Source organism: Chiloscyllium punctatum, chromosome 43 (assembly GCF_047496795.1).
Source record: "Chiloscyllium punctatum isolate Juve2018m chromosome 43, sChiPun1.3, whole genome shotgun sequence".
Lineage (NCBI taxonomy): Eukaryota > Metazoa > Chordata > Chondrichthyes > Orectolobiformes > Hemiscylliidae > Chiloscyllium > Chiloscyllium punctatum.
The window spans coordinates 17,917,532-17,934,672 of record NC_092781.1 but is presented as its reverse complement, the minus strand read 5'-3'; positions in this window follow the sequence as shown (position 1 = coordinate 17,934,672).

The following is a 17,141-nucleotide window of genomic DNA, read 5'->3' as shown; positions in this document are numbered from 1 at the left end:
CAAGACACGGACAACATTCAGGCTTGTGCTGTCAAATTGTCGGGAACATACATATAACAGCGCTGCCAGTCACTTCCACAATTAAAAGTGGAGCTCATTCGGCATCTTAAGCTGGTTGTACACAAATATAAGGAAGCCATTCAGCCCATCGAAACTACTGAACAAGATTATTGACAGTCCATTCAATACTCCTGCTTGTTACACAGGGAGAGAACGAGTCTATTCAGTGTCTTGATCTGTTAAACCGGGACAGGCATAGCCTGGTCATGCTCTTGAACCTGTTCTATGAGACGGAGAGAAGGTCATGTAGCCCTGTGAGACACTTATCCAAGAGAAGGGCATGACATTGAATCTCCAACATGACAAACCTATGAAGGAGACACTGCACAGGTTGACTGCTCTATGATGTTTTTCGTGTGTCCTTAGCCCGTCGAACACAGGATACTTTAACGTGGATTGCTGGTAAGGAAGAGGGAAGCCAAATGATTTGCGCCAAGTCTGAAGGAGACATCTTCCATCTCCGAGAAGGTAGACCCATTGAGGTCAGAAGCTGGTGTGAATAATTAATCCTCTTACATTAAAAAAATTGTGGAAGCTGCCGGCATTTAATATTACATGATGTTCAGTGCAGGGGCACACACCAACTGCAATGTATTAAGATGGGAAGAGTTTATTCAAAGAATGGAATCCTTGTCTCTCCATCGAAATGGGGAGTGCGTGTGAGTTAGGGGAACGTTGTCAGAGGCACATAACTTTCCAGAATCATTTTACCCAAATGAAAAAAAAGCCATGGATTTTTTGGCTTATACATATCTGTTTATGATTTAATGAGTGAATGCACATCACCCTCAAGGGTCAATGCAATCACCTCGTATTCTCTCACAACGCTACAGAGGAACCTTCACTATCTCTTCATTGTTCTATCATCCCAGTGGCTAGATTGGTGAAGCTCCTTTGCACTTTGTGGCAAGGGGTATATTTCGAATACAGGAGAGAAAATCTGTCCATAATACCCCAAATACACCGTCAACCACGCTTTCAGCGTCGATCACCATAATTTTATCCCTCACCTTGCCATCTCCCTTGCTTTGTCATGACATAAAATGCCATTCATTCTCTGTGCACTCCGACTGACGTGAAATTTAAACTGTACTTCAGCAACAATAAAGCCAGCACCTGAGATGTCTATGGAAATAAACATCAGTCTCTGGAAGAATTTGAATGGGACAGAATGCGTCTGAATTCGGGAATTGCCGCCTCCTTGAATGCAAATGTAAGGAAGTGGGAAAAACTTAGGGGCAGGGAGCTAAGCTATCTTTCCTTTTCGTCTTCTCTCACCGGATGTGAGTCACCCTTATCAGGACAGTGTGTTATGCCTGTCTTGAACTGAGATTCTGGTTCAGCTCTTCCCGGATCAGTCAAAAGGAAAACACATTACCGTGTGTCTGCAGTCATCCGGAGACCTGACCAAGGGAAGAATGATCCATTGCCTTCCCTAAAGAAAATAAGGCAAGCAGATGGGCTTATACAAACAGATTATAATTCTGTGGTTGCAGCTTATGAGTCAATGACTTGACCACCATGTCCTTTCTTCCTGCCTGTCAGATTCTGTGGATAGAACAAGTTAATATTTCAAGTCCAATCATTTGTTAACGGAAGTGTGGTTAGAATGGACTTGAAACAGCTGTATCCGAATTTTACAAAGATACAAAGGATGGTCTATTCAGCATTTCAACAGAAGATAATATGGAGACTGAGACATCTTGATGTTGGCTCTGGACAGGGTTGCTGAGATTAGAGAACATGGACATGTAAATCTGTGCAGGAGAATAAAGGAGTTTCACAACAGTGTGTTTTCTCTTTGCATTCCAGTGACTAAATTGAAAATATTGAGTTGTTAGCTATGATTTAAAATTTAAGGAAATCTTGATTTGAATTGAAAACGTTGACTACCACCTTTCCAAACTTTACGTATCAGGAGCAGAAAATCAGTTCAACCTGTTTCAATATATAGATAAAGGGACTTACCAGGAACACCGACTACAGCAAGGATGGGATAGTAACCACCTTGAATGATCCAAACAATATCCTGGATCCGCGATGCTAATGATATCCAAGGCTGAGAAAGATAATAAAGTCCTTCAAATAAAGTCCTGCCCGTTGTTGGAACATTCCAGTCTATTGTTCTCAGATTCTTGTCCATTATCATAATATTCCAGTCTAAAGTTCTCCGATTCCAATCTCTCCTACCCGTCTCAGTCTGCTGATGCTTGTTTGTGCAGGCGGTGATGCTCCCACTCAAACTGTGGAACAATGAATCGAAATGTGTGCCTTATGTATAGAAGGAGCTAATCCTCGACTGACACATTTAGATTCCACGGGGAATAACATTAATCACATTCGCTAAACAAATAAATCCAGTTAACCGCTTCTAATTCAATACGGTATTACTATAATTCAAAATAACTTTTAAAATTTAGGCGTTCTGAATGGCATATATGAGGGTATCTGAGAGAAGAGATTTTTGAGATGTTATATCGATTGAGTGAAATCATTCAAACTGTTATGGACATTGGCGCAATGCAAGAAAATTATCAGAATTCAAACATGCTTCTCTGTCCTCTGATAGATGTATACATTCTGTAAATGCTGATCTGTCATTACAATATCATTAAAATGATTTGAGAACCTTTATCGTCTATAATCGAACTGAAAAATGCTCCGAAAGCAACATGCGTTTATGACAGGCAGATGTCAATATATATGTTAACATCGAGTTGTACCTGAAAAACGCAATTCTGATTGGTATTCCAGGATCAGAGAAGGCAGGTGAGGTGATGCTATTGATTTTATCGATGCCAGTGAACTGTGATATAGTCTCATTTCCTGGACTTTTTGACAGCGTGATTAAGGCATTGAACAAGAGAGAGAAAACGGTACAAACTGGGGGAAATGGCTCCTGAGCCTGGAGTTAGGGAGATATTGTCGAGTCATCATTATTGGAACATTGCTGTTTATAAATCATATGTAAAACAAATTCAGGAACTCAGACAATAGACAATAGACAATAGACAATAGATGCAGGAGTAGGCCATTCTGCCCTTCGAGCCTACACCGCCATTCAATATGATCATGGCTGATCATTCCTAATCAGTATCCTGTTCCAGCCTTATCTCCATACCCCTTGACTCCACTATCTTTAAGAGCTCTATCCAATTCTTTCTGAAAAGAATCCAGAGACTGGGCCTCCACTGCCCTCTGGGGCAGAGCATTCCACACAGCCACCACTCTCTGGGTGAAGTAGTTTCTCCTCATCTCTCTCCTAAATGGTCTACCCCGTATTTTTAAGTTGTGTCCTCTGGTTCGGCACTCCCCCATCAACGGAAATATGTTCCCTCCTGCCAGAGTGTCCAGTCCTTTCATAAGCCTATATGTTTCAATCAGATCCCCTCTCAGTCTTCTAAACTCAAGGGTATACAAGCCCAGTCGCTTCAGTCTTTCCGTGTAAGGCAATCCTGCCATTCCAGGAATTGACCTCGTGAACCTACGCTGCACTCCCTCAATAGCCAGAATGTCTTTCCTCAAATTTGGAGACCAGAACTGTACACAGTACTCCAGGTGTGGTCTCACCAGGGCCCTGTACAGCTGCAGAAGCACCTCTTTGCTTCTATACTCAATCCCGCTTGTTATGAAGGCCAGCATGCTATTAGCCTTCTTCACGACCTGCTGTACCTGCATGCTTGCCTTCATTGACTGGTGGACAAGAACACCCAGATCTCTCTGAACAGCCCCTTTACCTAATTTGATACCATTGAGGTAGTAATCTGCCTTCCTGTTCTTGCCACCAAAGTGGATAACCAGACATTTATCCACATTAAACTGCATCTGCCATGCATCTGCCCACTCACCTAACTTGTCCAGGTCACCCTGTAATCCCCTAACATCCTCATCACATTTCACCCTACCACCTAGCTTTGTGTCATCAGCAAATTTGCTAATGTTATTGCTGATACCATCTTCTATATCATTTACATATATTGTAAACAGCTGCGGTCCCAGCACGGATCCCTGCGGTACCCCACTGGTCACTGCCTGCCATTTCGAAATGGAGCCGTTAATCACTACCCTTTGTTTCCTATTAGCCAACCAATTCTCTATCCAATCTAGTACTTTGCCCCCAATCCCGTGCGCCCTAATTTTACTCACTAACCTCTTGTGTGGGACTTTATCAAAAGCTTTCTGAAAGTCCAGGTACACTACATCCACTGGATCTCCCTCGTCCATCTTCCGAGTTACATCCTCAAAAAATTCCAGAAGATTAGTCAAGCATGATTTCCCCTTCATAAATCCATGCTGACTCTGTCCTATCCTGTTACTATTATCCAGATGTGCCGTAATTTCATCCTTTATAATAGACTCCAGCATCTTTCCCACCACTGAGAGTGGGCTTAATCTTTACTGTGGTTTCCTCAAAGGTTGGGGAGATTCCATCGTTGAGTTTATTGAAGATTAAGCTTGATAGAATTCTGCAAAACATCAAAGTGACAATGAGATTGTAAGGTATTGTTGAAATATCTCTCTCCACATCAGTGCTGTTTAACAATGGTTATGTCACCAAAATCCTCAGAAAACAAGTAACATCTTCTGTGCAATATCAAAAAATGCCAGTTCACAGATAGGAATCAGACATACTAAGTGGCACAGCACCGAAAATCGAACTGAAACTGGGGTGTGGATGAGCGGGCAGATGTGGCTGCAGTGATGCAATCGCTGAGAGCGAGAGATTTACCTCATGGTTTCGAGGCGCGTGAAATGCCGAGGCTGGGAGCACCCACCTCACTGAGAGCAGACTCTATTGACATGAATTAGAGAGCATTGGGGCCTCAGGTTTGGGGGCAAGAAAACTCAGCCCCTTTGTTCTGACATGAAAATTTTTCAGCAGGCCAAATATTTGTGGATTGAGGGAGTATCTGTCCCAGGGAAAGGTCTCAGTCATATAGAGAACTCCTGCAAAGTTTTAACTCGTGGAGGAGTACGTGAACAGAGAAGAACAGAGGTAATGTTTTATTCCTAGAGTCATCGGTGTGTACAACATGGAGACAGACCCTTCTGTTCAAACCGCCCATGCCTACCAGATGTCCCAACTCAATCTCGACTCTCTTTCGCTTGGCCCCTTCCACTGACACTCTCATTCGTTTGGCCCCTTCCACTGACACTCTCATTCGTTTGGCCGAACTGGTCCTCACCCTTAACAATTTCTCCTTTGAATCCTCCCACTTCCTCCAGACCAAAGGCGTAGCCATGGGCACACGTATGGGCCCCAGCTATGCCTGTCTCTTTGTTGGCTATGGAGAAAAGTTGATATTCCGTAATTACACCGGCACCACTCCCCACCTCTTACTCTGCTACATTGATGACTGCGTTGGCGCCACCTCGTGCTCCCGCGAGGAGGTTGAGCAATTCATCAACTTCACCAACACATTCCACCTTGACCTTAAATTTACCTGGACTATCTCTGACACCTCGCTCCTCTTCCTGGACCTCTCCATCTCCATTAGTGACGACCGACTTGACACTGACATTTTTTACAAACCCACCGACTCCCATAGCAACCTGGATTACACCTCTTCCCACCCTATCTCTTGCAAAAATGCCATCCCGTATTCCCAATTTCTCAGCCTCCGCCGTATCTGCTCCCAGGACGACCAGCTCCACCATAGGACACACCAGATGGCCTCCTTCGTCAGAGACCGCAATTTCCCTTCCCACGTGGTGAAAGATGCCCTCCAACGCATCACGTCCACATCCCGCACCTCCGCCCTCAGACCCCACCCCTCCAACCGTAACTAGGACAGAACGCCCCTGGTGCTCACCTTCCACCCTACAAACCTTCGCATCAACCAAATCATACACCGACATTTCCGCCACCTCCAAAAAGACCGCACCACCAGGGACATATTTGCCTCCCCACCCCTTTTCCGCCTTCCGCAAAACCGTTCCCTCCGTGACTACCTGGTCAGGTCCACAACCCCCTACGACCCACCCTCCCATTCTGGCACTTTCCACTGCCACCGCAGGAACTGTAAAACCTGTGCCCACACCTCCTCCCTCACCTCTATCCAAGGCCCTAAAGGAGCCTTCCACATCCATCAAAGTTTCACCTGCACATCCACCAATATCATTTATTGTATCCGTTGCTCCCGATGCGGTCTCCTCTACATTGGGGAGACTGGGCGCCTCCTAGCAGAGCGCTTTAGGGAACATCTCCGAGACACCCGCACCAATCAACCAAACCGCCCCGTGGCCCAACATTTCAACTCCCCCTCCCACTCTGCCGAGGACATGGAGGTGCTGGGCCTCCTTCACCGCCGCTCCCTCACCACCAGACGCCTGGAGGAAGAACGCCTCATCTTCCGCCTCGAAACACTTCAACCCCAGGGCATCAATGTGGACTTCAACAGCTTCCTCATTTCCCCTTCCCCCCACCTCATCCTAGTTTCAAACTTCCAGCTCAGTTACTGTCTCCTTGACTTGTCCGACCTGCCTATCTTCTTTTCCACCTATCCACTCCACCCTCTCCTCCTTGACCTATCACCTTCATCTCCTCCCCCACTCACCCATTGTACTCTATGCTACTCTCTCCCCACCGCCACCCTCCTCTAGCTTATCTCTCCATGCTGCAGGCTCACTGCCTTTATTCCTGATGAAGGGCTTTTGCCCGAAACGTTGATTTCCCTGCTCGTTGGATGCTGCCTGAACTGCTGTGCTCTTCCAGCACCACTAATCCAGTTCTTAACAACCCTGTCAACCTGGATGGCAATTTTGATGTATCTATGAACATGGACACCAAGATCCCTGTGATTCTCCACAATGCAAACAATCCTGCTTATAACACTGTATTCTGCATTTAAATTTGTCCTTCCAAAGTGAATGACTTTACAACTTTCCAGTTTGAACTCCATCTGCCACTTCTCAGCTTAGCTCTGCTAAGTGTCTTGTTGCAACCTATAACAGACTTTCGCACTATCCACAGCTCCAGCAACTTCGTGTCATCGGCAAAATGACTAGCCCACTCTTCCTCTTCCTAATTTTTCCAAGTAATCATAAATCCTGTCTCTCGGAATCCTCTCCAATACGTTGGTCACCAGTGACGTGAGACTCACTGGTCTGCAATTCCCACGATTATACATATTCCCTCTCTTGAACACAAGAATAACGTTTCCAAACCTCCAATCATTGGCACTACTCGGGTATATGGAGAGAACGCAAATATCAGTGCTAAAGACGCAGGAAGCTCTTCCCACTCTTCCTGTAGTAATGTAGGGTATAACCCGCCTGTCCAGGGCATTAACCTATCCTTGTGTTTTTCAAATTTTTCAGCACATCCTCCTTCATAACCTGAACCTGTTCTGCCATGTCAGCCTGTTTCACGTTGCCCTCACAAACGACGAGGTCACCCCCAACCCCCACCCCAACACTAGTAAATATTAAAGCAAAATATTCATCAAGGACCTCTCCTACCTCCTCTGACTTGGGTGCAAGTTCCCTCCAATATCCCTCATATTCCCTACTCTCACTTAGGTCATTTTCTTGTTTCTCATATGAGTGTAGAACGCATTTGACTTTTCCCTTCCCTAGCCGCTGAGGCATTTTATTGCGTCCTTCTCGCTCTTCTATTCCATTCTTCTGTTCCTTCCTTGTAGCCACGTAAAGTCCTCGATGATGTAATGCCTCCTCACGTGTATCCCAGCTTCCTTACTCCTCTTGGCAACATGTTCCACGTTCTTTGGCACAATGGAGAGAAAGACCTGTAAGTAGATGGAAGCTGGATATCCTGTCACTTTCAGCATGTACTGCAAGTTTCCACACACTGGACAATGATCTACCAGAGTGTTACAAAACATTGCAACGGGCTGGTTTATGTGCATCTATATGGTGGGGGTAAACCTCTCTGAGTTTTCCAAGACCATCTTCCCAATCTACACTAACCGAGGAGCAGAGTGTGATGGGACTCTGATTAAACAAGGAGCTTGACACAGAGAGTGTCATCTTATTCAACATGACCTGCAGCTTCACACCACGGGCGGAGGGCGCTGCCAGTGGCGGTTAGGCTCACAGTTCCATTCAGTTTCTATGAACCAGGACTTTCCAGGACGGAGCGGGTGACATATCCATCACATCCCAGTGTGACGACTCCAACGTCACCATTCGTTGATGGAGGATATATATGATGGAGAAGTGAATGCAATGCTTTCTCCCTCATCAAGGAGCTGCGGGTGCATACTTGTTTTGCCAGTATAGCGTTATGCCCGTTGGTGGATATTTCTCTGTGTTGTCCCCATGTTAATCAGGAGAGGTTGATGAAGTTAAGGAACTCTCACCTAATTAATGTTGCAATGTGGTCATGCACAGAACACCATTTTGGTGAATACCCACTGTCTTACCAGCAGCCACAGCTTCTTCTTTCAGAAGTGGTCAGCCATTCCCATCTTCTTCGGGTCTCCACTTCGAGCGAAAGTATGGCATCTCCGATAAAGGTTGGCCTCTTGACACAAGTTTCAAAACACCGTCGCTCTCTTCACTCCCCACTGGTAACGAACCACATCAAAATATCCCGCGTGTATTGAGAGGTATGTGGTCACTGGGAGCATTCGGTAGGAACGTATCAGGGCGAAGCCGCAACACTTCTGATGCCGAAACGGCTCAGAAGACACATTGTATCATGAAGTCGTGTCATCTCTCTCCATTTATATACTGCCGTTTATTCTTCCTGAAAAAGAAATTCACAGGTTCACAGTTACCCACGTTATATTCCTGCTGTCACGTTATTGTGTATTGATATCCAATATGAGGTTCTCCACTTCTTCTTGATAACTTAAATTCCTGCCTATCTTAGTAAGAAGGTGTTTCTTCCACTTATCTAAACCGGTGATATTGGCTGCAAATAGTTGTGGACCGAACACTGGTCACTGTGCCACTATAGTCGTCAATTTGTGTCGAACTGATAAAGACGGATTGATCCCTCATTTCTATCTGCTCATGTCTCAGTAACCAGTCCTCCCCGTATTCCTGTGCTATAGATTTCAAAACCTGAATGTTCCCTTCCATTTCCTGTGTGTCTGTCATGAGAGATGAGAAGATTTGCTCAAATGTCTGAGTAGAATTCTCGAATGGCTGAATGGCCTCTTTCTGTTCGTGTTTAAAACTCTTGAGAGGCTGCATCGGCTGCTTCAGTCCGGGTGTTGTTGGGAATGGTGCTGAACATTTGGTACCGTCAGTGACAGCGCACTTCTAACTTAATGATGGAGGGAAGTCCATTGATGCTGCATTTGCTGATTGCCCACTGTGACTCATGGATGCCCGGTTTCCATTTTCTCGATCCTTTAGAAATATGTCATATCTCACAGGGGGTAGTGCTACAGAGCACAGTGGGGAGTACCTTCAATAGGAGAGTTAGAATTTCCCTCTGACAGGACTGTGTACCTGCTGCTCCTGGAGATAATTTTAGTATCAGATCCATCAGTGAGAAGGAGTTTGGTGAAAATGTTTCCCTCTTCTTGGTACCCCTATCATTTCCCACAGTCTGCCTGCTGTATATTTAAGGCCTAACTGGTCAGTCAGTGGTGGGCATGTGGACACACTCTTAGTGATAGACGAAGAAGCCCCACACCAAGAGAAAGGGGTGTGTGTTCTTGTTTGCCTCAGTGCTTACTCTGATTTGTTTTTAACGTTTTGGGGAACTGAGTTTTCATGGAGGCGTAGTGTGGTGAGTAGTAGATGTCGATCGATAGGTGGTTTCCTTAACCATCGTGACCTGTTACTATTAGATTCCCAGGGTTCTAGAATCATTGTTGGGGAATTCCAAGGTTAACTAATTTCCTGACTGTATCCCACGGTGTTGCCATCACTGGTGGGTCTGTCCTGCCAGTGGGACAGGATATATCCAGAAGTGGTGATGGAGTTTCATGAAACATTACCATTTAGGCCTGAATCTATGAGTATGACTGTGTCAGACTGTTTCCTAACCGGGTCAATATGAGAGATAAAGGTGACTATGGGCAGTGACTCATAGGTTAAAAAGGTGAATGAAAGGCACTCCATCAGAATGTGTATTTTACTCTCAAAACAGGCTGAGGAGATCAATGCGTACATTGAGGGAAATGGATATGATTTAATGCCATTATAATGACATGAGTAGAGGGTGACTGATATTGGCAACTGAATATCCAGGACATTTTACAGCTGTGTTTGCCAGATGAAACTGAAAAGGGTGTTCGGAGGAAATAACTGATTAAGGGATGACATCTATATTGTTATTAAAGAGGAACTTACATCAACATTTTGAGCTATTACCTTTGTCTTATTCATTTTGCGTATAAACTTCCAGTTCAGTTGAGTTGAGTTTGGGGAGAGATTCCCAGAGTGAGGCTGATTGAGTCTAACCAAACCTCAGTGGGTGGAAGTTTCTTTGTGATTTGGGTCTTTATGACTCCATCACAAACTGCACACAACATTCACCGGAACATTCCATACCCGACATTCCCGGGGACCCTCTTTATCCGATATTCTCTGGAACATTCTATTCCTGACATTTGTGAACGGCCGTCAGTCCGTGATTTGAACAAAGGACAAGATCCCGAGGAAGGAGATCACGTTCCAGGGAGAAGGAGACACACTTCCGAAGATCCCTCAGGCGTTCAAGGGGGTGAATATGTTTCCCCTGCATTTACATTTCTTCACGACGTACGATTAACCATATTTTAATCTGAAAGACAGAAATTTCCAGACTCTGCTTGTCTTCAAGGAACTAGGAAAGAATCCTTCAGAACAGAATCATTTTCACCCTTCGTTTGAGGAATTGGAAAGACGTTACCTGTGTCTGTTCTGGAATGATCTCTTATGGGGAATGTTCGAGAAACCATCTATTCTTATGGATGTGTTTCTGTGTGTTTGAGGAGGGACGCTTGCTTGCGTTTATATTATTTATTTTCAATAATTCAGAGTTTTCCATTTGTTTTTTCAGCTTCAATTATTTAAATAAATATCTGAATACAGTGACACATCTGAAAATCGAAAAAGCGTCCTCAATCAAACTGGTCACTTGACCTCCAGACTGATGCATAATCTGTTTGTTTATCTTTTTCGCAGTAAACGTAGTGACGATCTACGTCCTGCTTCTTCAAGATTGGGGATTGTCTCCAAGTGTCAGACGTTACCTGGTGGCCATGGCACTGGCGGTTCTGCGGGCCATTATCCTCGAGCTGATCTGGAGACAGATTCCCATTGTTTATAACGAACCGTTTAATTTCCTGAGGTCAATCCCCGTGTGTAATATCCACGCCGTCCTGCTTTGTGCAGCCACTGATTGTTCGGTCTGGTTCACTATCACTATTAAATTTGATCGGTTTGTGGCCATTTGTTGCCAAAAGCTGAAAAGTAAATATTGTAGTGAGAAAGCGGTGGTTGTGATTCTGGGAACAGTGACTGTGCTGAACTGTTTAAAGAACTTTCCCTGATATTTTTTGCTCACAGCTCATTAACAGCTGGGGAACGAGCCCTGGTTTTGTTCGTAACAAACCTTGTTCAATATTCCCGTGTCTGGGTCACAACCGAGTTCCTCCACCACATTCTGACCTCCACTTTCCCTTTTCTCCTGATTCTTCTGCTCAATGTATTCACCGTCAGCCACGTTTTAATTACCAGCAGACCCCGCAGGAAACTCCGCGCTCACACCAAGGGGGACATTCAGTCTGACACAGAAATGAGATATCGAAAAAAATCCATCATTTCACTGTGTGTGATCTCGGCCAATTTCATCCTGTTATGGTCAACGTTAATGGTGTTTTCTATATGGAGACGGACGTGGTATATTGTGGATAACATTGCGTCTTTAGAATTCTTTGTGCAGGAACTTGGCTTTTTGCTGCAGCTCCTCAGTTGCTGCACCAACACCGAGATTTAAGTCGTGATCCAGACTAAGTTCAGACAGCACCTGAAGAATGTACTGAAATATCCCTTTATCCAAATTCAATCAATCGAATTAATTCATTCATTAAACCATTCGGGTTTTTCACATTTCATTTAACTGTTTCAGCAATAAAATAGCCTAGCAATATGAGGGTAGTGCGGATTTATTTTGAGCTTATCGAACAGAGGGTTGCAGCGAGACATTTCAATGTTTCTGTCAACTCAGGGCCAGTCTCTAAAGGCACCCTGCCACTGACTGGATCGAACAGATTTATTTCTAAACAATAAAAATGGTCTCTAAAAAGCACTGAGCAGCGGAGTGAATGATGTTGTTGCTTGGCTTTGTTTTGAAGAAGCTAAGCTGGTGAGAGACAGATTCAGTACCAAGTCCTGGTCCTCAGGGAAGAGAAGGAGACCGGTGCCTGAGCTCACAAGTTTGGTTTATGTCACTCTGTCCTTGCTTTCGCCGCTGGGACTCCCATTTCGAATTGGCCTTTGGCAAAATTCATTTCTACAGCCCGTTCACCCCATCTCAACTCAACTGGATCCGTCTTCCTCTCTCTCCATCTCTCTCTCTCTATCAGACGCTCTCTCGCCTCCACTCTCAGCTCCTCACTTGCACTCTCTCTCCCTCTTTCTCCTCATTTCACTCCCTCCCTCCACATAATCACTTTCTCACTCCATCACCCTTTCACTCACTCTCTTCCCAAATCTCTCTCTGTCTCTCAACACCTGTCTCTACCCCTGCTACCACTTTTCTTTCACACACTAACATTCTCTCTCACTCTCCTGATAACGCTGTCTCTCTCCCGCCTTTCTATCTCTCCACCAACCCGACCATATCTGTCTATCCTCTCCTCCACTCCCCAGCATCTCAACCCATCCCCATCAATGGGTCAGAGGGAGACGGTAGGGGAAGCAAAAGAGCGTGTGTCGGAAACAGATTGAAGGAGGGAATGGAATGAGATTCAGTCAGAGGAAAAGGAAGGATGAGAGAGAGAATGGGCATGGAGGGAGGGGGAGAGTGAGACTGGGGTATAGAAAGTCCAAGTGGAGAAGAGAGAGTGGGAGTGCGGAGAGAGAGACAGTATCGGAGGGTGCAGAGGGAAAGAGAAATACAGGTGGAAGCGGGTAGAGCGATTGAGTGGGAACAGGTAGATATATAGAGTGGTTCGGGCGGAGAGAGAGTGTGGAGGGAGTGGAGTGACAATGGGAGGGGAGAGAGAGGAGACAGAGATTGGGGAAGAGAGATTCAGAGGGGTAGAGAGACAATGGGTCGTGGATGGTGACGGAGAGGGAAGTGGACTAGACAGTAGGAGGGGAAGGACAGTGGGAGGGAAGCAGAGTCAGAGAATGTTGGGTGGGCATTGGGAGAGGGAGAGATTGTGGGATGAATGTTGAGAGTAAGGGAGGAATAAAACACAACATGAGAGAAAGAGTGGCGTTCGAAAGAGAAATGGGAGAGGGGAGCAATATATCGAGAGAAATACGGAGTGGGGAGTGTGGGTGGTGTGTAGAGAGAGTAATCTGGGGATATCGAGTGACAGAAAGTGATGTTGAGAGACTGATAATGAGAGGAATGTGGAGTATAAGAGAGAGAGAGAGAGAGAGAGAATGAGGTCGAGACCGCGGGCGAGTGGAACGGAGAAGACAGAGAGAGAGAAAAAGAGAGTGAACGAGTTAGAGAAAGAGAGAGTGTGGGGTGGTGGTACTGAGAAAGAGAGAGAGAGAGAGGGAGTGAGGTAGGGAGAGTGGGAGAGCCAGACGGGTGCAGACAGGGAGAGGGAGATGTTTGGAGAGAGAGGCAGCGTGGGTGGGAGAGGATAGAGACACAGAGTAAGGGGTAGAGCGAGAGAGAGGAGTGAGTTGCAGAGAGAGAGTTAAAGGGGCAGAGGATAGGAGAATGTGGGAGGGGTGTAAAGGTAGGAAAAATGTGAACAGGGTAGAGGGAGAGAGACAGAGTGTGTGGGAGGGAGTAGACATGGAGAGTAGGTTTGGGGAGGAGAGAGGGAGCGTGTGGTTTGTACATGAAGCGAAAGAGAGTGAGGGAGGTTTGTGGAGCGATAGAGTTGAATCGGGTAGAGAATAAGGGAGAGTCGGACCGGTGTGGAGAGGGAAATATCAAGAGAGTGGTGGGAGTAGAGAAGAGAGAGTTGCCGGGGTAGAGAGAGTGGAAGCGGGGCAGAGATGTTGGGAGAAGGATAGAGAGAGTGTGAGAGGGGATAGAGAGAGAGGGACCCGGGAGAGTGTGTGGGTGTGCGTTGGGGAGGGAAAGTGGGAGGGTTCTAAGAGTGACCAGTGGGATTATGGTAGAGAGTGGCAGAGAGGTAGAGAGAGAGGGAGAAGGGAGAGACAGAAAGGATGGGGATGGAGAGAAAAAGAATGGGAGTGCTTAGAGAGGGAGAGAGTAGGAGAAGGGTAGAGTGTGACTGATAGAGCGAACTAGAGAGAGAGAGAAAGACAGACAGCGACAGGGAGTGGAAGGGGTGTGCAAAGAGAGACAGAGAGAGAGTGGGAGGCAGTAGAGCAGGAGAAACAGTACAGAGAGAAAGAGAGCGAGAGTGGGAGTGGAGTAGAGAGAGTGAGAGTGAGAATGCGAGCGGTGTAGACAGTGGTAGGGGGTGTAGAGAGAGAGATAGAGTGGAGGATATATATTGCGCGAGTGGGAGGAAGTCGAGACAGAGTGAGAAGGGGTAGATAGAGAGAGAAGGAGAGGAACAATAGAGAGTGTGGGGGAGGGAGAGACAAAAAGGGAGACAGACAGATAGAGAGAGCAAGAGAGAGTGGGAAGGATGTAGCGAGAGAGAGAGAGAGAGACAGAGAGAGTGGACGTGGCTGGAAAGCGTGAGAAGCAGAGGGTGAGAGCAAGTGATGGTGGTGAGTACAATGAACGAGGGGGAGGTGGTTAGAGATAGAGTGGGCGTGGTTTAGCGAGAAAACGGAAGGGGTAGACAGACAGTGTGTGGATGTGGGTAGAGAGAGTATGTGAGTGCGGCAGAGAAAGAGATTGGTAAGGAGTAAAGAGAGAAAGGGAGAGAGGGATGACATTAGACAGAAAGAGAGAAAGTTGGGTGAGAGAGGCGTTGTGAATAGGGAATGGAGACAGAGAGAGTGAGAGGGATTTGAGAGACAGAGAGTGTTACGAGGGTAGAGAGAGACTGACAGAGATGAAGAGAGGGGAGGCGAGAGGGAGAGAGTATGAGGGGGTATAGAGGGTCAGAGGGGGGCAGTATGGAGAGAGCCTGTGGGAGGGGGAAGGTGGACAGTCGGCTGGGAGAGCGGCAGAATGGCAGTGGAAAGAGAGCGAGAGCGGGATTAGAGAAAGAATGGGAAGGTGTTCGAGAGAGAGAGAGATAGAGATAGATTCTTGGAGTAAGCCGAGTAAGTGTGAGCTCCAAAGGAGTAGAGAGGAACTGTTGGAGGGGAGTAAGAGAGAGAAGGAAGGGAGTAGATAAAGATTGGGAGGCTGGTAGAGACCCAGAGTGGGAGACTGATCGAGAGAGTGCGATGAGGTAAGACAGAGTGGGAAGTGTAGACAGAGGGAGTTTAGAGAGAGAGACTGGGGAGCAGGGGTAGAGAGAAAAGGACAGCTCGGGAAGAGGGCAGAGAGAGATTGCGGGAGGGCTGAGAGACACCGAACAGAGAGAGAAGGAAGAGGGTAAGGAGAGATTTGGAGGGTGGTAGAGAGAGTGGAAGGAGATGAGAGAGAGAAAGGGTGGGAGGTATTTGAGAGCTTGAGTGCAATGGCAAAGGGAAATTACGTGGGAATATATTAGAGAGAGAGCGAGAGAGATTGGGGTAGACACAGAGAAAGTGAGGGGAGAGAAAAAGAGGGAGCGAGTAGAGAGAGGGAGATAACTTTGGAAAGTGTGGAGAGAGATGGAACGGAAGTGGGAGGGGATAACTGGAGAAAGTGGGACGGGTGCAGAAAGAGAGTAGGAGGGTGGAAGAGAAAGAGATTGGTGGGGTAGAGTGAGCGTTTGGGAGGAGTTATAGAGAGACAGACAGAGAGAAACAGAAACAGAGAGCAGCAGAGAGGGGGAGGGGTCTGGAGACAGAGAGAAAGAGAGTGAGGGTTAGAGACTGAAGGGTGTGTGGAAGGGAGAGAGTTGAATGAGGGTAGAGATAGAGGGGGAGAGGCAGAGAGAGAGAGACAGAGAAAGAGAATGTGTGACGCTGTTGTAATGAATGAGAAATGGAGGGGGAAAAGAGTGAGTAGGAAGGGGGCATAACGAGAGAGAAAGTGGGATGTTTTTAGAGAAAGAGAGTGTGGGACTTGAGTAGGGAGTGAGGTAGAATGGGAGGTGGGAGAGAGTGTGTGAGGCAGGTAGAGGGCGAATGGGTGGAGTAGAAAGCGGAAAAGAGTGAGTGGAAATTGTTTCGAGAGAGACTGGCCCCGGATGGAGAGAAGAGTGTTTGGGGAAGAGAGAGAGAGAGGAAGGGGTAGAGAGACATTGTGAGTTGTTTAGGGAGAGAGTGGAAGTCGTGTTGAGCGACAAAGTGGTTGGGGGTTCGGGAGAGAAGAAAGGGAGGCCAGAGAGAAAGAGAGAGAGAGAGTGGGAGATTCTTGAGAGAGTGAAGAAGAGAGATACGGAGGAGTGTAGAGAAACAGTGACTGACAGAGAGACAGAGAGAGACAGGCAGCCAGAGAAAGTGGAAGGGGTTTGCAGAGAGTGCGAGACCGATAGAAAGACAGTGACAGAAAGAGGAGAGAGATAGAGATAGAGAATGAGAGACAATGCTTGGGGTGTGAGGAGAAAGTGAGAGAGTGGGAGGTGAGTAGAGAAACTGAGAGTGAGAGTGGGAGTGAGGTAGAACTTTTGGGAAGGGGAGTAAAGTGGGTGGCAGTGTTTAAAGAGAGAGTGGGTAGGAGTGTAGTGATAAATAATCGGAGTGGTTCGAGAGAGGGGTAGAGGGTAAATAGAGAGAGGGAATAGGTAGAGAGAGGAAGAGTTGGAGGTTGTTAGAGAGAGACTGAGTGGGAGGAAGGAGAGAGAGGGACAAGGAGAGAGAGAGAGAAAGATAAAGAGAGAGCAGCAGAGAGTGGGAGGAACATAGAGAGAGAGTAGGAGAGGGTAAAGAGAGTGAATGTGGGAGGAGTTATAGAGACAGAGACAGAGAGAAACAGAAACAGAGACCGAGAGAGAGTCGGATGTGTGCAGATAGGCAGAGAC